The following is a 22,806-nucleotide window of genomic DNA, read 5'->3' on the forward strand; positions in this document are numbered from 1 at the left end:
ATTCCAGATTTTGGATATCAAAAAATTTCCCAAAGGTGAATGTGAATATGAAATCTAAAGAATTAATAGGTGATATCAGATGAAAAAAGATGTTCCCAAGTAAAAGGTTCAAAGATCCAAAGACGTATAGGGTAGCCTATTTAGGAAAGAAACTTTAACATGACTAAATAGTAATGAAGTGAACAACAGGAACTTTAATTGCTGTTTTTTAACTTAAGACAGAAATTATATCATGAAGTCTCTTAAGTACTATGCTAAAGGATTGTTATTTTATCTTTAAGGTTTTGGGGAGGCAATACAGGTTTTACACACTTTTTTTTTTTTTGCAGGGCTTCTCATTATAATTACACTTTGGAAAAATCACTCGGTTAAGATGTGGAAAAGAGATTGATGAATTTATATGATATAGTAGGCTTTGGTAGAAATTGTGATTATTGGAGAGCAGGGAAGAAAAGAATCCATAGGTTTAAGGAAAAATAATTAGTGTACCTTTTGATTAGGTAGATACTAGGAATGAGAGTAGTTGATAAGTGGAATAAGGACAAACTACAAGGCTTCTGACTTGAATGAATAATGGGGAGAGTCATCAAACGAAGGAATTACATTGGTGATATAAAAATTGGACTTGTCAGAATGTAATAGTTTTAAACTTAAAAAAATTTAAGATGACTACTGGTCAGTTAATTATGCAAGATTATATATATATATCAGGGATGAAGTTGTGTATGGGGGTGTAGATTTAGATGTTGCCAATCAATATATTGTAGTTGCAAGGAAAGAAAAACAAAAGATTGCTAGTGGAAAGTATACACCATGCAAAGAGATAAAGGCTGGAGGATGAAGTCAAAAGAGTCTAGGGAGGAGTGTCAAGTAGTAGTGGCAAGGGAGATCAAAGAAATATCAAACGTGGAGAGGTTTTTCAAAAGAAATTTGTTAATAATATCAAATACTGATGAATGGCCAAATTGTTGACTTGGTGCTAGGTTGTTGACTAGTGATCTGGAAAGCAGATTTGGTAGAATGGCACAGATTCAGAATGCATGAAGGATAAGAATAAATGCGACATAGTAAAATCAGAAAGGCAACTACAGTTAAATGTTTCAAGAAGCTATCCTAACTTTATTTTCCTAGTTAAACAAAATTGTTGACCTTAATTACCTTGAGGAACTCTTAGTAACTCTTAAATCCCATGTGAATAATAACAAATGAAGCCTTTGCATCACTTTTCTGTAAGTTGTGTATTTGCACCAAATGATTTGAACACTTAGATGGTATGATCTTATAAGAACTATGTCTTTTTTGAATTCTCTAATCAGCATACACATTAATGATGATCATGACCAAGGAGGCTATTAACATCTTCTTGTATTAGTTTCATCAGAGAATTTGATAAGGATAAAAGATTCAACATTTTCGCTATTCTCCATCCAAGTAATTATTATAGTTTTTAGCTTCTTTCTGTTTATTTTGCGTTGAAACATAAATAGAATGGAGTCTGGACTCTCCTTGTTTATTTAAATTTATCTTTAAAATAAAGTATTAGGGATTATTTTAAATGCCTTAAGTTTCTTTTAAAAGTTTTATCATTAAATAGTGAAAATGTGCAAACCCCATGGCAGACTCTGTTTCTCCAGTTCAACTTATAACTTTTCCTTGTAAATTCCTTAGCATATCAATGACAAACATGAAGGACTAGCTTTTGCCAACTAGTATCATTGACAAGAAAGTGCTGGTTTCCTGAAATAGATGATCCAAGGTTTTTGTGTTGATTTCTTTACCCTTTCCTCTCTCCTGTCCTTCTTTTCTTGTCTTCTTACTCTCCTCCTCCCCCACATATGTACACAGCCATAAACACAGGTATTTGATCAACTAGTTCGTGATATCATGATTAAGCACTATACAGATCTATGTAAATATTTAAAAATGGCTCGTAAAACATTGGAATCTATTTTATTTACTATTAATCATGTGCTCATTTTCCTTGGTTATGAACACATTTCTTTTTAGAAACTAGGTTATCCTATTCAAACATTTGTGTAGGCTCCATTCTTGCATCTACTTAAAGAAACATACTCTAAGGTTGTAGACTTTTACTAGGCTGCACTCAATTCAAAAGTGATTCTTTTTCTTTATAATTTCTTAAACATTTTTCTACAGATGTTACTAGCATAAAGTTATGATGATGATGATAATGGTGATGAAGATGATAGTATGATGATGATGATGTTGATGACAATGGTGATGATGATGATGATGATGATAAAGATAACAAATCTTTGTATTTTACCACAGAGGAAAAATATTCCTGTACGTGTCCAAAATAAATAGGACGTAGACTCAGAGAATTTTTTAGAATTTCTTTTAGAACCACTCTTGAATTTGAAAGAATTAATAAATAGTCATTGAAAATATATCATACATAAGACCAAAAGGGATACTGATGCCAGGGCTCCTGGCTTGAGAACCACTTATTAAGAGCCATCACTTTATATTTATTTCTTCTCTTCTCTTAGCCTTTATACGCCATGCAAAAGTCACATTGGACTTCTTGGAAGTACTCAGTTATGTTATTGGTTATTTTTTCCCATTTGTTTTTATTGAAGATTGATTTGCCAACATATAGTATAACACCCAGTGCTTATCCCATCAAGTGCCCATCACACAGTTACTCCCACCCCCCTGCCCACTTCCCCTTCCACAACCCTTTGTTCCTTTTCTAGAGTTAGGAGTCTCTCGTGGTTTGTTGCCCTCTCTAATTTTTCCCACTCAGTTCCCCTCCTTACCCTTATAATCCCTTTCACTATTTCTTATATTCCACGTATAAGTGAAACCATATGATTTTTATTCTCTGATTGACTTCTCATTCAGCATAATACCCTCTAGTTCTATCCATGCTGAAGCAAATGGTGGGTATTCATCCTTTCTGATGGCTGAGTAATATTCCATTGTATACATCTTCTTTATCCATTTATCTTTCGATGGACACCCAGGCTCCTTCCACAGTTTGGCTATTGTGGACATTGCTACTATGAACATTGGGATGCAGGTGTCCCAGCGTTTCACTACATCTGCATCTTTGGGGTAAATACCCAGTAGTGCAATTGCTGGGTCATAGGGTTCCTCTATTTTTAACTTTTTGAAGAACCTCCAGACAGTTCTTCAGAGTGGCTGCACCAGTTTGCATTCCTACCAACAGTGCAAGAGGGCTCCCCTTTCTCCACATCCTCTCCAATATTTGTTGTTTCCTGCCTTGTTAATTTGTGCCATTCTCACTGGTGTGAGGTGGTATCTCATTGTGGTTTTGATTTGTATTTTCCTGATGGCAAGTGATGTGGAGCATTTTCTCATGTGCTTCTTGGCCATGTGTATGTCTTCTTTGGGGAAATGTCTGTTCATGTCTTCGGCCCATTTCATGATTGGATTGTTTGTTTCTTGGGTGTTTAGTTTGATAAGTTCTTTATAGATCTTGAATACTAGCCCTTTATCTGATATGTCATTTGCAAATATCTTCTCTTATCCTTTAGGTTGTGTTTTAGTTTTGTTGATTGTTTCTTTTGCTGTGCAGAAGCTTTTTATCCTGATTAAGTCCCAATAGTTCATTTTTTTGCTTTTGTTTCCTTTGCCTTGATAGATGTATCTTATAAGAAGTTACTGTGGCCAAGTTAAAAAGGCTGTTGCCTATGTCCTACTCTAGGATTTTGATGGATTCTTGTTTCACATTTAGATTGTTCAACCATTTTGAGTTTATCTTTGTGTCTGGTGTATGAGAATGGTCTAGTTTCATTCTTTTGCACATTACTTGCTGTTCTTTCTCCAATTCCTTTAGGTGTGAGGTTAGCGTGTGTATTTGAGCTTTTTCCAGTTTTTTAATGGAGGCTTGCATTGTGATGTATTTCCCTCTTAGAACCACTTTTGCTGTATCCCAAAGATTTTGAACAGCTGTATCTTCATTTTCAGTAGTTTCCATGAATCTTTTTAAATCTTCTCTCATATTCTGGTTGACCCATTCATCTTTAAGCAGGATGTTTTTTAACCTCCACATGCTTGAATTTCTTCAAAATTTCTTCTTGTGATTGAGTTCTAGTTTCAAAGCATTGTGGTCTGTAAATATGCAGGGGATAATCCCAATCTTTTGGTATCAGTTGAGACCTGATTTGTGACCCAGTATGGGTCTACTCTGGAGAAAATTCCATGTGCACTTGAGAAGAATGTGTATTCAGTTGTGTTTGGATGGAACGTTCTGTATGTATCTGTGAAATCTCTTTGGTCCAGTGTATCATTTAACGCCCTGGCTTCTTTGGTGATGTTGTGCTTAGAAGATCTGTCATTTGCTGAAAGTGCTGTGTTGAAGTCTCCTACTATTAATATGTTATTTTCTAAGTATCTCTCTACTTTGGTTATTGATTGATTGATATACTTGGCAGCTCCCACATTAGGGACATAAATATTCATAATTTTGGGTCCTCTTGTTGGATAGATTCTTTGAGTATAATATAGTGTCCCTCTTCATCTCTTTTACAGTCTTTTGGATAACCTTTAATTTATCTAATATGAGGACTGTTACCCCAGTTTTCTTTTGAGGACCATTTGAATGGTAAATGAACCTTTCATTTTCAGGTTGGAGGTGTCCTTAGGTCTAAAATGAGTCTCTTGTAGACAGAAAATAGATGAGTCTTGTTTTTTTATCCAGTCAGATACCCTGCATCTTTTGATGGGATCATTTAGCCCATTCACGTTCAGAGTTACTATTGAAAGATATGAATTTAGTGTCATCATAATACCTATTCAGTCCCTATTTTTGTGGATTATTTCTTTGGGTTTCCTCTTTCTTCTACAGGGTCCTCCTTAATATTTCTTGCAGAGGTGGTTTGGTGGTCACATATTCTTTCAGTTTCTGCCTATCTTGTAAGCTCTTTATCTCTCCTATTCTGAATGAGAGCTTTGCTGGATAAAGTATTCTTGGCTGAATGTTCTTCTCCTTTAGGACCCTGTATATCCTGCCAGCCCTTTCTGGACTGCCAGGTCTCTGTGGAGAGGTCTGCTGTTAATCTGATATCTCTCTCCATATAAGTTAAGAATCTCTTGTCTCTTGCTGCTTAAGTATTGTCTATTCATCTTTGAAATTTGCAAGTTTTACTATTAAATGTCGAGGTGTTGAACAACTTTTATTGATTTTTGGGAGGTCCTCTCTCTCTCTTGGATCTGAATGCCCTTTCCTTTTCCCAGATTAGGGAAGTTCTCAGCTATGATTTGTTCAAATATACTTTGTGATCCTCTCTCTGTCTCTCAGCCTCTTCTGGAATCCCAATTAGATGTAGATTCTTCCTTCTCCAACTATCATTTATTTCCCTATCAAGCTTTTCCTCATGGACTCTTATTTTTTCTTTTTTCCTCAGCTTCCTTCCTTACCATCAACTTGTCATCTATGTCACTCAATCATTCTTCCACTTCATTAACCCTAGCAGTCAGAACATTTAGTTTAGATTGCATCTCATTTAATATATTTTTAATTTCAGCCTGATTAGATCTCAATTCTGCATAATGAAGTCTCTAGAGGCCTTTATGCTTTTTTTCCAGAGCCACCAGTAGCTTTATAGTTTTACTTCTAAATTAAATTTCTGATATCATATTTAAGTCCAAATTCTGTAACCTTGTGACAGAGTTTTTTTTTTTTTTTCTTTTGTGGTGAATTCTTCTTCCTAGTCAATTTGTCCAGTGCAGTGTGGCTGTATGAGTGGGCTTAGTAAAAAATATCAACCATGACCTAAGTAAAATATACCCTAGATGATGCTGAAGAGGTCAGAGACCAGAAAATAAAAGAAAAAAGAAGAACAGAACAAAATATGACAAAGGACCACTAAAGTGAAAAACACATTTTAAAACAAAGTAGTAAAAATAAAAAGCCAAAAACCAAAACCAAAGAAGATGATAAAAGAAAAAGGGGGAAAAAAAGTAAAGAAAAGAGTTAAAAAAAAAAAAAGAATGGAAGGGATGGTGGTGGTGAGGATGGTAGTGGAGAGAGAATATTGTCTACCTGAGGAGTCTTAGAGGGTGATCCTCTTGGTTCTATGTGTATTAAGTTCTATATGTTTGAAGATACTCAATCCCAAATTTATATAAATCAGAAATGCTTGTAGAGAGCCCCAACACTGACCATCAAAACATAAACAAGATAAAATAGGCGGGCAGAATGGGAATGAAGAGAGAACATAATCTCACAGAATGAACCAGCACAGTGTTCCACTTGGTTCTGGGTGTATGTTGGTTGTATTTTAGAAGGTACTAACTTCCAGCATTGTAAAACAAAATGAAGCAGAAAAAACAAAGAACAGGACAAAAACCCATATCTCATGTATCTCCCAAAAGTAAATTGAATATGTTGAAGGAAATCCAGAAATGAAAAATATATCTAAGACATGTAATTGTTGAAATATGAAAGTCAAAAAGGAAAAAAAAAAAAACTTAAAATTGAAGAGCTGGTAAAATATTGTAGTTAGGGTGGGAAAAGAGGAAAAATATTCGAAGTTTTTAGTCTGATAAAAAAATGAGTCATAATGGAAAAAGGAAAAAAAAAAGAAAAATAATAAGAACCCTCTGTCCTATATACTATTTTCCCTTGGTCCTGGAGCTTTCCAGCGTTGCTTGGTCAATAAAGTTGCTTTTCGGGGATCCCTGGGTGGCTCAGCGGTTTGGCGCCAGCCTTTGGCCCAGGGCGCGACCCTGGAGTCCCGGGATCGAGTCCCACGTCGGGCTCCCGGTGCATGGAGCCTGCTTCTCCCTCTGCCTGTGTCTCTGCCTCTCTCTCTTTCTCTATCATAAATGAATAAATAAAAAATCTTAAAAAAAAAAAAAAGTAAAGTTGCTCTTCCCCTGTTCTTCAACCTGGGCTTCTGTGGGAGTGGCCTGTTGTGCTGATTCTCAGGTGTGTGTGCGGGCACAAAGATGCCCCATCCATCCCCACCAGGTGCCGGGCTTAGTGTGAGCTGTTTACCCTATGAGGCCTTCCTTCCCTGGAGTCACCGCCTCTCCCCAACACGCAGTGAAACAAAGAGGAAAACCACAGTGGTGACAGATTTCCAGCTCTGGAGCCGAGCTCCCCACAAGTAACGAACCGCAGTCTCCCAGTCCGCACTGGCCTCGATGCTCCCAGGGCCAGTGTGGGTGCATAGCTTGGGGGTGCCTGGTGGCAGGGGAGTTCGCTCTGTCCTGTGCCCTCCCCACTTCTGCCTGTCCCAGGGGGAACACAGGATCACGGCTTTGCCTGCTTGGGCACCCTCGGATCCCGGACCCTGGGCTGCTGGACCCGTGCTCCTGGGAACCATCTCTTCCCAAGGAACAGGGTTCAGCCACCTGTGTCCTGCGACAGCCTGTCTAACTGACGGATTGGCTTCTCCCAAATGCCCGGGGGCTGTGGCACTCCACGCTTTTAGCAAGATCAGCTCGCAATTTGTGGTGAGCTTCCCCGCACCCCACGCCCCTCCTCTTATCGCGACTCCGGGAATCTGGAGGCTTCCCTGCCCCTCTTGCGATTCTGCCCCATTTCCCTGCTGAGCACTTTCCTGTCCAGGAAAACTCCAGTGCAGATTTTTAAAGTTCCCGCTTCTCCAGGGCTGGGCTTTCCTGCCCAGGAGGCTTTCATTGCTCAGCTTTAGTCTGGCTCCTCATGGTTCCCCTCCCTTACTTGATTCTTTTTTTTTCTTTTTCTTTCTTTCTTTTTTTTTTTTTTTTTTAAGAATCATAAAGTTTACTGTTTGTTTCCCATCATTTGGCACATATCCAAGGCACATTAGAAAATTAGAAATCATAAATTACTTTGTAGAAAAATAATCAGCCCCTCCCTTCTATACATACACAAGTATTTCCAAGAACATGCACAGAACCATTTCCATATTACCAAGTCATTTGAAAAGGTAGGTACTCGGGACAGCCCCATATCTGAGGCTGTAGACCAATTAGTAACATAAAAAAAATAAGAGTATAATCTATAGAAATTTATAAAAAGGAATAAATGGCAATAAGTTCTAACTGAAAGTAACTCTGACCTGGTTTGTGCTGCAAGTTTTGAATCGGAATCCAAGGACTAAGAAAAGATGTGCCAAGTCTCTCTAGTTCGGTAACCATCCATCAGGAGTGACGTCTAAGGGAGGTTTTTAACGCTCGGGGATGTCTCGAGAGGCACTGACACAGGAGCACGTGTGCCGCGATCAAATATCTGTACTTTCTCTGTTGGAAGAAAAGTCACACGCAGCTTTCCCCACATACACAGCGTAGGAGAGGTCATAAATGTCCTTTTCACTAAGATGAACGTCACAATGGCATGTCGGCATCTTTGGGTTCAAGTGCTGCTTTGCAAAGGGACGTCTGCCAGGTCCTCTGTGGGTTCCCCCGTGTCGCTTTGGCCCGGCCTCCACGACCGTGGCAGCTGAGCTGCTTCCCCGCAGCTTACCCCAGAGCAGGAATTCTTTCAGCCCGTGGTTTGCTCGCGTGTCCAGGTCACGGGGACCAGCGCCCCTCGTTGGGAGGAGGTCAGCCGCGGTACCGGGGATCCGACCGCACCCGCTGGAGCCGGCGGGCCTTCCTTTCCCAGGGAACGCGGGAGCTTAGAGGGGAAAGACGTGGTGGTCGTTTTCTTGGTTGCATCCTTTCCCTCGGCCACAGAAACGCTTTCAGGAACTTTCTGCTCTTCTTGCAAATCCAGCAGAAAGCCCTCTTCTCGTGCGTCCTCGGCCGCTCCCGCTGGGCCCCTCCTGGCCGCGGACCCACTTCTTGGCAGCCCACGTGGCAACCGCTGTCACCGCAAGACCCGCAGGCGCCACCGGCCTCTGGGGACGGGCTCGACGGGCTTGAAGGGCCGTGCGGACGGACGCCCTGCTTGAGCCGTGCCGTTGCCTCGGCCAGGGAGGCCGACAGCCACGCGCCGACGGAGCCCTGCCCGACCCGAGCACATGGGAGACTGCTGAGCGCCCGGGCGGCCCGGAGGCCTGGGCCAAACTTGATTCTCTTTCATTTTTTCTTCACCTTCCCACCTTGTTGCAAGTTTAAACGTTTCCCTCTGTAGCATTCCAGCTGGTCTCTCTTTAGATCTCAGGCCGAATTCATAGATTTGCAGGATGATTTGAAGGTCATCTACGGAAGTTTGTGGGGCCAGGTGAGTTGGGGACCCCACTCTCCCACCATCTTGCCCCTCTCTCTATGCTATTGGGTTTTATCTCTAGGCCTTATAGTCTTCTTATTCTACCTGAAGAACAATTATTGTTACAATCTGAGTGAAATCAAGAGTCAGAGGCTGACTGGGCTGAGCCACCCAGACGCCCCTGCATATTACTGTATTACTCTTTTCTTAATGGTATTCCCTGAGTCATTCATTTGAAAACTCTAATCACAAATCACAATATTTTTTTTTCAGGTGTTGTTTTAGAATGAATTCAAAAGCATGTTCGTTGTGGTTTATAGAAAGTATCTAAAACAATGGAAAGTCCCTAGAACTTAATAAAAATTTTCTTAAAGAGACAGAAAACATCACATAATGTTATAGTAAATTGGACACTGAGTATGTGTTACCTTGGTAAAACTACCTTTGTTTCTAAATGGTAAGAAACAGCATTACCTAAATGGTGGGAGGGGAAAAAATGGAATGGTAAATCCTATGAAAAGTTCTTAATTATAAGAAACTTACATGCAGAAAAATTGTGAGTAAAGGGTAAAGGACTAGATTGTTTTCAGCTTGGAAGTTTTGCCAATGAGGAAAATGAAGACGAGGGAGACTAAGTCATTTGTCCTAAACCACAAAGCTATTTACTTAATGGCACAAATTGGAACAGAATATTACTTTCTTTAATCCAGAATTATAACTATTTTTTCATTAAAATGCATTTCATTTGCATCATTATTCTTCCAAATTATGGTTATATTGGTGACAGACATTCATCTTTTCTAAATAAATATATTTAGCTCAATATGAATATTCACAGGTGAAAAGGGATTAGGTTTTCCCCATTAATAAGAGATTGAAGTGTAATTTTTGTCTAATAGGTAAGAAAACTACACGAAACCAAGTAGACTTTACTGAAAATAATATATTCATTAGATGCAAGCTCTAGAGTACATACATTACACTGAACTCTATAATGTATTGTACTGCACAACTCTACAATACATTGAGTAGAAGAACCATGAAAATATACTTATGAACACTTAGTATTTAAGAGTTGAAGCTTAATTGTTCTTTCTATAAAATGGAGGCATTGGACTATATGTTCCTTAAGATTTCATCTGATTTTTAAAACTTTCTAGCAGTTACCTCTGATATCAATATTGATTTTATGACAAAGCATAGAACATTAAATGTTAAATAATGGCACAATGTGTCTTTACAGTAGGGTTGTAGAAAAGCTCATTTCTTTCAGCCTCTTTCTTCTTGCCATGGGTCTCTACAGCTGGGTCTACCATCCACACTCTCAGAGTTATATAACTTTCTTAAAAAAAAAAAAAAGAACATAAAATAGAGAGGAAGAGAATGATATCAACACTTGAAAAATGCATACCTTTAAGTCCCCCTGGCATCTCAGAAGGCAGATGTTATTATTAAGTCTAAAAATGGAAGGATTGTTCCAGAGGGAGCAGTCAGACTTGTATGTTCCTTTGAAAGCTCTTAGAATTAACTAGATAGTATTCATTCTACCTACACCATTATGGTGTCTGGATTTTCTTTCTGAAGAACTAAAATCTGAGAAACTTCAGATTTAGGATTATCAGGCGAAATGATGAGAGAAGTGTTTAGGTTCAGGAATATAAATGTTAAATGGAAGTCTAAAGCGTGGAAGAAAGTACTCCTTGCCCTCTTGCTTTACATTCTCCACAAAAATACACATAGCCAGGAGAATCTTCTCCAGAGGAACATTACTGTATATATTAACATTTGGTATTCCCACTGGAAAATTAGCTCCCTGTTCATCTACAGAAAGGGTGGCATGTTAGTAAGTCTTGCCCGGACACATGGTTTCTGGTCAACTCAATTACTCTGTAAAAAACAACAAAGAAAGCTATATCAGGAAATGTGGCCAGCTAGTAAGTTACTCCCTTTCCCCTATAAACACACAGATATTCTTGATTAGGGATATTGCATGTTAAATTTACTCTGTTGTCCTTTCTTATTAAATGTATATTTTATTAGAAAATCAATCAAAATCTCAAGTGACAAAGAAGGTAAACAAATGTAGAGCATTAAGGAAGAGCTGATGTCAAATAACCCAGATGGATTGGGCTCTGCTTCCAATTTTTTGTGATCATTTAGGCATAAATGTGATTCTGTTAATAGCATCATGTTACATAGTAGTCCACAGTAAACATTTCTTTATTATAACAGATATGCAATGATAAACCTTGACCTAATATAATATTATGTATTTATTTTATAATACTACAACATAATAAATATTATGTAATAATGTATACAAATATATACTAATTAATACTATGTTATTGTAACTATGATGATTTCTATTCTAATGATGTATTTATGGAGTTACTTCCAGCAGATAGTCATGCCTCATTATTTTTCTTCCATATCAAGAAAAAAGTGAGAAATGCCATCTATGTATAAACTATTATCTTGACTGTTAGTCATTCTTTTTTGTTTTTTAACTTTAGCCTTTCTGTTAAATTATTTTGATGATCCTCCTTGTATAAGGCTAAACCACATAATTATAACTATGGTGTAAGAATTGTAGTTTTGTTTTTTAGCTAGAGAAAATGTTATTAACATAAATCTTTTTCAAACCATTAAAAGTGAGTTTAGAAATGTTAAAATACTGATTTCAAGAAGATTATAAAATTTAGTACTCTGAGTTTTCTGTATATTATTTTTGTTGTTATAAATAGCTTATTAAATAGGTTGAATTCATAGAGGGTATAAATGTCTTAATTTTTCTTCAACTACTGACAACTGTCATGAACACTCATGTCTTCCTGCTCTGGATTACATTACAGGCATACACCTTATTTTTCTAGAATTGAAATAAGTGAAGGAGTCAGGATAGGAAAGGAACAGGTTACATGTTTGCTTGTTTGTTTATTCATGTTGTTGTGTATTCACATTCAACTGTCCTATTCTTGCCGGTCTTTCTTTATTGGTCATAAATGCTCAGTAGCAGTCATCCTACATGTTATTAGGGGATAAAAGCATATGTTCTTTGGTGGGCCCTTGAGGAACATTATTAAGTTTTATGACATAGATAATGGTTAACGTCTTGCCACCCACTTCCTATTTTGGTTCTTTGCCAGAAATAAAACTCATACCCCCTAAATAGTTGAGTCTCCCAATCTTGACATTATGCTTACTTGTAAAAATTCCTTTAAGGTGACTCAGCTCAGGGATGCCTGGGTGGCTCAGCGGTTAAGCATCTGCCTTCTACTGAGGGTGTGATTCCGGGGTCCGGGGATCAGCCTGCTTCTCCCGCTGCCTCCAGAGAGTGCCTCCGGAGAGTGTCTCCGCCTCTCTCTCTGTGTCTCTCATGAATGAATACATTGTTTTTTGTTTTTTTTTAAGGTGACTCAGCTCATGTACCAGCTATCATTCAAGGCATCCATGTGCTAGTGGACTCCCCCATCTTTGAATGTCAATCCAGGATACGCCCTAGCTTCCTTCTCTTGGTGCCACTGGGGTATGCCTGAGAGTTTCTAAACTCAGTTTCCTCTCCTTTCACATATCCCAATCTCTGGGAAAGATATTCGGGGGGCCCTGTTTACTTTGCATGGCCATAACATTACATAAAGCTTGATACTTTATGAGATAAACCATCCACATTCATCAGCTTCAAAATTGACTTTGCTATTTTTTAAAAAAAATTTATTCATTTATTAATGAGAAACACACACACACACACACACACAGAGAGAGAGAGAGAGAGAGAGAGAGAATGGCAGAATCACAGGCAGAAGGAGAAGCAGGCTCCATGCAGGGAGCCCAACGTGGGACTCGATCCCAGGTCCCCAGGATCACACCCTGGGCTGAAGGCTGCGCTAAACCGCTGAGCCACCTGGGCTGCCTGAAAATACAATTTTTAAAGCATTCTTTAAATTCAAGTTCTGAGAATAGTTGTCCCAAATCTTCAATTTGGTCACATTTTAGTTAAAAGATGGATGCTGGAAGAGATTGAGAGATCATCAAGTCTAATTACTTCATTTTTGGGTGAATACTCTTAGATATGCAGGTTTGGCTACTAGCCCAATGGATTACCTCTTATTCCTCTGCTTTTTAAAAAGAAGGTATTCCGAAGTAATCTGACTAAAGTATAATAATTTAGTCTACGTTTGTTCTATTTTAATAATGGACGTTCTTTTTTTTGTACTGACACTTTATTGAGAAATGCCAGAGCAGGAAAAAACAAACAAACAAACAAACAAACCAAAACAAAACAAAAAACAACAAAAGAAAAAAAAACCAAAACAGGGCAAGGAAGAGTGAGAAATAAAGGCATGAGCATTAATCAGAAGTCCTTGCTTCCTGGAGAGACACAAGCTTTTCCTGTTACTCACAACATCAACAGATCAGCTATAGAGAAAACCCCATGCTCTGAAATGGACATAAAAGGGAAAATGGAGAGGGATTGGTCAATGTTTGCTCATGGAGAGTTCCAGTTTGTGCCTGACAGCATGCATGAGGAGTAGCTCTCCTCATCAGCAGTTAGAGATGAGCCAAGCATCAAGGGCTCCAAAAACACACAAAATGAAACTCTGAAGCAGCGCCAAACAGGTGTCACATAGTCGTCATCATTTCTGCATCAGATTTGCTTGAGTATGATGTGGTACCAAGTTCCCTTTCTTGAACCTCTTATGCTCTCATTTTTAGATTTCAAACAGACATGGGTGACAAAGGTCTTTCAACATCGGAACATCTGTGTAGAACTATCATAACACACTCTGAGGCATACAGTGCAGATAACTGAATGTTGAAGGTAGATATTGACCTTCTAGTCTCGTTGTCTAGTCTTGAGCTCACATAGAGTCACAGTTCTGGGTAATAGATTCCAGGACAGCATCCCTGGTAACACAGAGTTGTAGGCTCATCCTAAACTTGAATGGATGGTTTATGGTTAACAGAAATTGTAAATGTTCACCCTAGAGACATTCCTTTCAGTTATAAAGAATATCTTCTTAAAGCACATAGAACCCTGAGAGGTAAATACAGACAGGTTAAGAAGTGGTTGTAATTACACAGCAAATTATGAGGCTAGTCATTAGGGAAGGTAAATACATGATTCCTTTATATTTTCTCTTAAGTTGTCAAAAATGAAGGATGTTCTCTGAACTGTAACTTAGTTATTTTAATACAGTTTAAATGAATCAATTTCAGAAATGATTTGAAAGCATATTAACTCATCATAATTGAGTGTCTCCCTGGATTTCTCTTAGTTTTCAACTATGGATTATGAAAATGAATTTGTCTAAGTTTTATCTATCTCTCCGCTGTGCTCCAGTACAGGAGTCACAAAGAGTCCCTTCCGGCCTACTGACTTGCAGAAATAAAAACCCCTAAGCCAGATGGAGCTCTTTGGATAAAAGATTCTGGATATGCCTTGCATTTCAATTGGAAGAGGATTGCTGTAATTTAAGCTTTATGGAGAATCACCTCATTTCTTTTTCTTTCAAACATAAGTCATGGTTTTCCATTAGTAAAAGTAAAGTGCGTATATCCTGTCATTTTCTGTGAGTGAAATTATATAGTCTTATGCCTTGAAGAGTCCTTGGGATATTTTCTTTACTTTTATTTCCAGTGCCCCTGTGCTTCTCAACCTTTTCCATGTAATGAAACACACAGAAAATGAAATATTTTAAAGTCCACTGAATATGGCTGGTGGAGGAGGTTGCTCACAGCCCAATGTCTACCGAATCATAGCTCTGATCCAGGGCTCCTGGCCAGCTGCCCTGATGCCTGAGGGAATCAATGAATGGATACTTGTAGTCCATATGTCACAGCACAAATGATTGAGAAACTGTGCTAAACAGGACCATATGAATCATTTCACAAAGATGAAATGATGCATTTTAAGACTACCTCAACATTATTACTTCAATAAACATATTTAGCATCCACTGTCATGAATGATGCTGAGGCGGACTCTGTGTTCCTCTGCTTGGCTTCCCCTTGGGACCACACACTCATTTCCTCTATTTGCTGAGGAAGTTGGCTGTTGGCAGCTCACAGATGAGTCTGTCCCCAGGGAATTGCCTCAGGGGAAGGGTACTGCTTTACTCAAACTTCTTTCCCTGGTGATAGCTCCAACCCAATGTTTTTTTTTTTTTTTAAGATTTTATTTACTTATGCATAAAAGACACACACAGAGAGAGAGAGACAGAGAGAGAGAGAGAGACAGAGAGAGACAGAGAGAGATAGGCAGAGGGAGAAGCAGGCCCCTACAAGGAGCTGGATGTGGGACTTGATTCTGTATCTGAGAATCAGGACCTGAGCCGAAGGCAGATGCTCAACCACTGAGCCATCCAGGCATCCCTCCAACCCATTGTTTGTTCAGTAGAAGTCTAAGAAGTCCGTGATGTAAGCCAACTCTGAAGCATCAACCTAGCCCCAGAGTTCAATGAAGCATCCATCTTCACCTCTGTGCAACTGCCACGCAATCTAACTTCTCGCTCTGCCCCATTCTACTTTCCACATTCCCTTAGAGAACTGTTCCACAATATTCTCCAACAAACCTTCTACCAGCATATCTTTGCTTCGGTGTCTGTTTCCTGGGGGATAAACCTAAAATGAAAAACAAACCTAAATAAGGCTTAGAGTCTATCCTCAGACTCCAAAGGAAGGAAAACATCGGAACAAGTCAATATTATCATCATGAAGGAAGTTGTGGTATATGTATAAATGGAATATAACAAAGCACAAAAGAGGCGATAGGAAGGGGGGGTCTTCAGGGGGCATCTGGGCTGCTGATCATATCCTCTGGGTCATCGTTCTCACTGTCCAGGGGTGACACTGCATGCTAAATAAATGTTTACTGAGTTAATAAATTTGTGATAGTCTTAAAATCTATCATCTTATTATTTTTTTTAATAATAAATTTATTTTTATTGCTGTTCAATTTGCCAACATACAGAATAACACCCAGTGTTCATCCTGTCAAGTGCCCCCCTCAATGCCCGTCACCCATTCACCCCCACCCCCTGCCCTCCTCCCCTTCCACCACCCCTAGTTCATTTCGCAGTTAGGAGTCTCTCATGTTCTGTCTCCCTTTCTGATATTTCCTACCCATTTCTTCTCCCTTCCCCTCTATTCCCTTTCACTATTATTTATATTCCCCAAATGAATGAGACCATACAATGTTTGTCCTTCTCCAACTGACTTATTTCACTCAGCATAACACCCTCCAGTTCAATCCATGTCGAAGCAAATGGTGGGTATTTGTCATTTCTAATGGCTGAGTAATATTCCATTGTATACATAGACCACATCTTCTTTATCCATTCATCTTTCGATGGACACCAAGGCTCCTTCCACAGTTTGGCTATTGTGGACATTGCTGCTAGAAACATCGGGGTGCAGGTGTCCCGGCGTTTCATTGCATCTGTATCTTTGGGGTAAATCCCCAGCAGTGCAATTGCTGGGTCGTAGGGCAGGTCTATTTTTAGCTCTTTGAGGAACCTCCACACAGTTTTCCAGAGTGGCTGCACCAGTTCACATTCCCACCGACAGTGCAAGAGGGTTCCCTTTTCTCTGCATCCTCTCCAACATTTGTGGTTTCCTGCCTTGTTAATTTTCCCCATTCTCACTGGTGTGAGGTGGTATCTCATTGTAGTTTTGATTTGTATTTCCCTGATGGCAAGTGATGCGGAGCATTTTCTTATGTGCATGTTGGCCATGTCTATGTCTTCCTCTGTGAGATTTCTCTTCATGTCTTTTGCCCATTTCATGATTGGATTGTTTGTTTCTTTGGTGTTGAGTTTAAGAAGTTCTTTATAGAGCTTGGAAACTAGCCCCTTATCTGATAGGCCATTTGCAAATATCTTCTCCCATTCTGTAGGTTGTCTTTTAGTTTTGTTGACTGTTTCCTTTGCTGTGCAAATGCTTCTTATCTTGGCGAAGTCCCAATAGTTAATTTTTTTTTTTTTTTTTTTTTTTTTTTTGCCTTCGTGGATGTATCTTGCAAGAAGTTACTGTGGCTGAGTTCAAAAAGGTTGCCTGTGTTCTCCTCTAGGACTTTGATGGAATCTTGTCTCACGTTTAGATCTTTCATCCATTTTGAGTTTATCTTTGTGTCTGGTATAAGATAATGGTTCAGTTTCATTCTTCTGAATGTGGCTGTCCATTTTTCCCAGCACCATTTATTGAAGAGATTGTCCTTTTTCCAGTGGATAGTCTTTCTTGGTTTGTCAAATATTAGTTGATCATAGAGTTGAGGGCCCATTTCTGGGTTCTCTATTTTGTTCCATTGATCTATGTGTCTGTTTTTGTGCCAGTACCACACTGTCCTGATGACCACAGCTTCGTAGTACAACCTGAAATCTGGCATCGTCATGCCCCCAGCTCTGGTTTTCTTTTTAAAAATTCCCCTGGCTATTCGGGGTCTTTTCTGATTCCACACAAATCTCAAAATAATTTGTGCCAACTCTCTGAAGAATGTCCATGGTATTTTGATAGCGATTGCATTAAACATGTAAATTGCCCTGGGTAACATTGACATTTTCACAATATTAATTCTGCCAATCCATGAGCATGGAATATTTTTCCATCTCTTTGTGTCTTCCTCAATTTCTTTCAGAAGTGTTCTATAGTTTCTAGGGTATAGATCCTTTACCTCTTTGGTTAGGTTTATTCCTAGGTATCTTATGCTTTTGGGTGCAATTGTAAATGGGATTGACTCCTTAATTTCTCTTTCTTCAGTCTCATTGTTAGTGTATAGAAATGCCACTGATTTCTGGGCATTGATTTTGTATCCTGCCATGCTACCAAATTGCTGTATGTGTTCTAGCAATCTTGGGGTGGAGGCTTTTGGGTTTTCTATGTAGAGTATCATGTCATCGGCGAAGAGGGAGAGTTTGACTTCTTCTTTGCCAATTTGAATGCCTTTAATGTCTTTTTGTTGTCTGATTGCTGAGGTTAGGACTTCCAGTACTATGGTGAATAGCAGTGGTGAGAGGGGACATCCCTGTCTTGTTCCTGATCTTAGGGGAAAGGCTCCCAGTGCTTCCCCATTGAGAATGATATTTGCTGTGGGCTTTTCGTAGATGGCTTTTAAGATGTCGAGGAATGTTCCCTCTATCCCTACACTCTGAAGAGTTTTGATCAGGAATGGATGCTGTATTTTGTCAAATGCTTTCTCTGCATCTAATGAGAGGATCATATGGTTCTTGTTTTTTCTCTTGCTGATATGATGAATCACATTGATTGTTTTTAGTGTTGAACCAGCCTTGTGTCCCGGGAATAAATCCTACTTGGTCTCATCTTATTTTTTATCATTTAAATCACTTCATTACTTCAAAGGAGAGGCTGACAATATAGTAGATGTCAATGGTGTATCTTAAATGATAAATAGGCCTTCATTAGACAGAAAGTGATAAAACACATTTCAGGTAGAGAAAATAACATTTTAAAACCCCAGATTGGTGCACAAGTATTTTGCTATGATTCCAGCAAGGAGAAGATACAGCTGGTGTAGGAGGTAAGGGCTAGACTGGCAATGTTGGCCCTATGGCCTCAATTTCTAAGCCAACAGATGTTTTTTCCATTTTTTCCTTCAGAAACTTCTAAAATTATATACTGAATGAAGTAACAGTGTTGCTTAAGGTCATTGTTTGATATAGTAATATAGAGTTCTCAGAATAAGCTGGCTTGCATGAGATTGAAATATTTCCCATATTCAGTTCAGAGTCAGTAGTACAAATTGGCAGAATGTCTAGCATTCAGATACACAGCTTCCTTCAGTCCTTTTAACTCTTCCTTTCCCTAATTTATACACTGGAATCTGGGTACAACCACATGTGTGATCTAGCATTGGTAAGAGGAAATGGAGGAAGAATAAAATTTAAAGATGTTTTAGGGTTAAGTCTAAAGTGGGCAGTCACTTCCACTCATATGCCTTTGGCTTGAACTTGTAGCATATCTATTTGTAGGGAGGCCAGGAGCTGGATGACCAGGAGCCTAGCTTAGCAAAGTGGAGAGGGAGCATCACAGTAATGTAAGAGGATGAGGAGCACTGTGAATGTTAAATGGGTTCTATCATAGTTGCTAATGTTTAATGACTAGGAAATTTCAAATCATAAGCAAAATTTCTGGCCTCTGTGGAAAATGTGGGCCTGCATTTTTTTAAATGTTTATTTTTTTTCAAAAGAGTACATGTGGGCAGGGGTGGGGAAGGGTTGAGGGAAAGAGAGACTAGAATCCCAAGGAGACTCCATTCTCACTGTGGAACCCCAGACAGGGCTCTATGTCACGCCCCTGGGATCATGATCTGAACTGAAACCAAGAGTCAGATGCTTAACTGACCGGGCCCCCCAGGTCCTCTGTGCCTGCATTTTTATATTGCACAGGTCGGGTAGTTCTGCTAGATGTCATCAGCCTCAGGGTAAACATTCTTGGTTCAACCTGGACATTTCTGAAGATAGAAGAAGTACGTAAGTAAAGAAAACTTTGATGTACTTAAGGGCAATGTATTCGTCTTTTGAAAGAATGATATAGCGTCGCAGTCTGCACCGGGCCAGGTGCTCCGGGGGCGCTGACCTGCACAGCGTCCTCACTGTCCTGGGCCCTCCCGCCTCCGCCTGTCCCAGGAGGGGTGGGGAGCGCGGGGTCCTGGGCTGCGTCCGCCGGGCGCCCTGGGCTCCGGGCCTGCGCTGCTGGGGTCGCTCCCGGGGCCGCCGCCTCCGAGGCAGCAGGTGCAGCCCCGCCCGGAGGGAGCCCCCGACCCCGGCTCCTCCCCAGGCCCCGCCGGGCGCTCCGGCCCTTTACTCCGGCCGCGGGGTGGGCGCTCTCCCCGGGCGCCCTCCTCTGGTGGTGACCCCGGAGCCTGGGGGCCCCTCCCCACTCGATTCTTTTTAACTGTTTTTTCCCGCCTTCCTACCTTGTTGGAGGCGAAAACCCTTCTCTCTTTAGCGTTCCAGCTGTTCTCTCTTTAAATCTCAGGTCAAATTGATAGGTTTTCAGGATGGTTTGAAAGTAATCTAGGTAAGTTGGTGGGGCCAGGTGACCGGGGACCCAGTCCTCTGCCAGCTTGCCCCGCCCATCTTTTGAAAGAACACAACATAAAGTCTATTTATAAAGCACACTGTAATTAAAATTGTGATAAATAGGGAAATTATCTTTAATAAAAATTTTATGAATAAAAAGACTAGAATTTCAAGCAAGTTTTTTTTTTTTTTTTAAATGTTATATTATTAAGTAAAAATAACATGAAGATACTTATTCTTAAATAATGGAGTATTTGTAATAATTTTTTTTAATTTAGTTTCAAAGAAATTTTATATCCTTAGCAGGAATAGGCATTTGAAAATATAAGTAAACATAGAAATGTCATTGCCCAGAATATGAAGATACGGCTAAATTTTTACTGGACATGTTGGTGAAATATTTAAACTATCTGCATCATTTGCTCTTATAAATGATGACAGTATAAGTTTTAAAAATGACTGTCACATATACTCCACATAAATTGAGGGTACTTTCATGTTTGGATTGCCATTTTCATTCATATGAGCATGGGCCACAATCTGGCACCAAGTTCACGTTAGTTTTTTTGCAAAAATACAGAACAGGGATCCCAACATACCTGACAGCTTCAGGGGTATTGTCTTCAAGAGGAATCCTTACAATACTTAAGGCCTGCAAACTCAAATGCAGTTCATAAAATATAAATCTTTTTTTTTTTTTTTGCAATAAACATCACTGTTTGGTAACAGAGCTTATATGCCACAGTTACCTTAAACCATTAAGTTTTTGGGGAAACGGTGCTAGTAGAGGTAAGTCCGAGGTCATTCTGTCCAAAGAAAAAGCATTTAGACTTGCTGTTAGCCCTTCTCAGACATTCACTTAACTATATATGTATATTTATAGTTGTGATGAAACTTGTGATGTTAACAATACTTTAGATATGGTGTCTAAGAGGGATGCCTGGGTGGCTCAGTGGTTGAGCCTCTGCTTTTGGCTAAGAGTGTGATCCCAGGGTCCTGGGATCAAGTCCTGCATCGGGCTCCTTGCATGGAGCTTGCTCTCTGCCTGTGTCTCTGCTTCTCCCTCTCTGTGTCTCTCATGAATAAATGAATAAAATCTTAAAAATATATATAGGGTACTAAGACAATCTGGACAACATAAAGCATCTTACAATTTTGATGAGAAAAATCTTGAAAATATGAGGATACATTGGTCAATATTTTGGGTTTGGATCAATAGTCCTCCTGTACCTCATTACCTCATATTACTTGTGCAGATCATTATTGCTGGCTTTTTTATTTTATTGTACTTGGTAGATAGTGGTCATTATGTTACTTAGGATTAGGATCAGAGTACATATGAGTCTCTAGTTGACAGTAAAGCTGAACTATTTCATTCTCTACTTAATCTCACTACCTTTGTTCCTTGTGTGTGTGTTTATGTATGTGTGTCCATGTGTGCATAGTTTTATGTGCTTGGTAACTGAAGACAATACTTAATAAAATAAGGGAAATTCAGGATTCTTCACTACAGTTTTAGCCGTTCTTTGACTTATCAGATGACTTCTGGCAAATGGTATCCCAACTTCAATTGGTTCCTTGCAATAAATTTTCAGGAGAGTTGATTTCAGCTGAAGAAATATATCTCTATATCAAAATCACAGATAATTGAGAGACAGACAGTATCTTAGTCTGTTTGAGAAGCTATAATAAAAATAGCATCAATTGGATGACTTAAATAACAGAAATTTATTTCTTGAAGTTCTGAAGGCTGAGAAATCTAGGACCAAGGCTTATTCTGTACCTGGTTTAAAGATGGGAGCTTTCTTGTTGTATTCTCATATGATAAGAGAGGGAGAAAAGAAAAGCAAGCTTGCTCATGTTTCTTCTTCTAAGAGCACTAATTCAGGGCATGTGGGTGGCTCAGTCAGTTAAGCAACTGCCTTTGGCTCTGGTCATGATTTCAGAGTCCTAGGATTGAATCCCAAGTTGGGTTCTCTGCTCAGTGGGACTTCTGCTTCTCCCTCTTCCTCTCCCCCTGTGTGAGCCCTATTTCTTGGATAAATAAATAATATCTTTTTAAAAAAATAATTAATTCTATCATAACTGCTCTTCTTTTACAATCTAAGGACATCCCAGAGTACCATCTCCAAATATCATTACATTGAGGATTAGGGTTTCAATGTATGAATTCTGGGGGGACACAAAAATTCACTCCACAGCAGATATAGATGGTGAATGATAAATAGATAGATGATGATAGATAGATAGATAGATAGATAGATAGATAGATAGATAGATGATAGAAAAAACCTAAGGAAAACATAGACAACTCCCAAATTAATATGCCTACACTAAAATTTTCTCTGAGCTGCACACTCATATATATAATTCAGTATCTGGTCTTGGATGTCTAACATATATTCTAATATAACAGATTTAGTGGTGAACAGTAGATAATTCTTTTAATCTGCACCAATCCTATATCCTGCACCAATCCATTATCTATACTTCTTCCATATCATTTAAGGGCAACTCTATCCCACTAATTGCTCAGGTTAAAAATCTGAAGTTATCTTTTTTTTTTTAAGATTTTATTTATTTATTTATTTATTTATTTATTTATTTATTTATTCATTTGAAATAGAGAAAGTG

General features: G+C 39.1%; 2 long non-coding RNA genes across 13 annotated transcripts in view; one reads left to right on the forward strand and one right to left on the reverse strand.

Moving 5' to 3' along the window:
• The window catches only part of LOC140631723 (uncharacterized), a 46,908-nt gene extending 38,554 nt beyond the window's left edge, over window positions 1-8,354 (reverse strand). Inside the window, exon 1 of the long non-coding RNA XR_012029217.1 lies at window positions 8,043-8,354. This is a non-coding gene — a long non-coding RNA (uncharacterized lncRNA). The remainder of the gene's footprint in view (window positions 1-8,042) is intronic.
• Window positions 8,326-22,806, forward strand: part of LOC140631725 (uncharacterized) — a 179,093-nt gene continuing 164,612 nt past the window's right edge. For all 12 annotated transcript variants that reach the window (XR_012029222.1, XR_012029230.1, XR_012029226.1 and 9 more), the window contains exon 1: window positions 8,326-9,148. This is a non-coding gene — a long non-coding RNA (uncharacterized lncRNA). The remainder of the gene's footprint in view (window positions 9,149-22,806) is intronic.

The sequence above is a fragment of the Canis lupus genome, chromosome 4, assembly GCF_048164855.1.
Source record: "Canis lupus baileyi chromosome 4, mCanLup2.hap1, whole genome shotgun sequence".
Taxonomy (NCBI): domain Eukaryota; kingdom Metazoa; phylum Chordata; class Mammalia; order Carnivora; family Canidae; genus Canis; species Canis lupus.